A 1,038-nucleotide genomic window follows, 5' to 3' on the forward strand; every position below is an offset into this window, starting at 1 on the left:
TATATATATATATATATAAAAATTACGATTTATCTGTAGTGGGGCTCGTTTGAACTTGAAAAAATGAGTCGGTTTGCCTTTGTGATCAACTGATTCCATTGCTAAAGTCTTAACGTACATTCATGAAAAATTTAGGCAAAAAATTTTGGAATTCCAGATCACCAAAAATTCATGGACTATATATAGCACATGAAAATCATCAAAAATGGTGTTTACCTGTTGTGGGGCTCGTTTGAACTTGAAAATGGACCGATTTACCCATCGAGATAAACTGATTCCATTGCTAAAGTCTTAACAAACATCCATGAAAAATTTCGATAGAAAAAGTATGGAATGCCAGATCACCTTCACCAAAAATTCATGAATTATAACACACAAAAATTGACAAAATTGGGGGTTTTACTTGTTTGAACTTGAAAATCGGTCGGTTTGCCTGTCGGGATCAACTGGCTCCATTGCGAAGATCTTAACGGACGTCCATGGAAAATTTTGGCCAAAAAAAATCCAAAATTCTGGATCACCAAAAATTCATAGACTATAGCACAGGAAAATCAAAAACTGGGGGTTTACCTGTTGTGGAGTTCATTTGAACTTAAAAATGGGTGGATTTGCCCTTTCAGACCAGTTGACTCTATTACTAAGGTCTTAACGGATGTCAATGAAAAATTTTGGCAAAAAATAAAATTTGGAATTTCGGATCGCCAAAAATTCATGGACTATAGCACACGAAAATCAACAAAAATGGAGATTTACCTGCTGTGGGGTTCTTTTGAACTTTAAAATGGGCTGATTTGTCCATTGGGACCAACTGATTCCATTGCTAAGGTTTTAATGGACGTCCAGGAAAAATTTCTGCAGAAAAAAATCTAAAATTCCGGATCATCAAAAATTCATGGACTATAGCACACAAAAATCGATAAAATGGGGGTTTACCTATTGTAGGACTCGTTTGAACTTAAAAATGGGTCGATTTGACTCTTGACGGACGTCCACAAAAAAATTTGGCATTTTTGACGTCGGAATCCGGATCACCCAAAA

The sequence above is a fragment of the Solanum pennellii genome, chromosome 10 (assembly GCF_001406875.1).
Source record: "Solanum pennellii chromosome 10, SPENNV200".
Taxonomy (NCBI): domain Eukaryota; kingdom Viridiplantae; phylum Streptophyta; class Magnoliopsida; order Solanales; family Solanaceae; genus Solanum; species Solanum pennellii.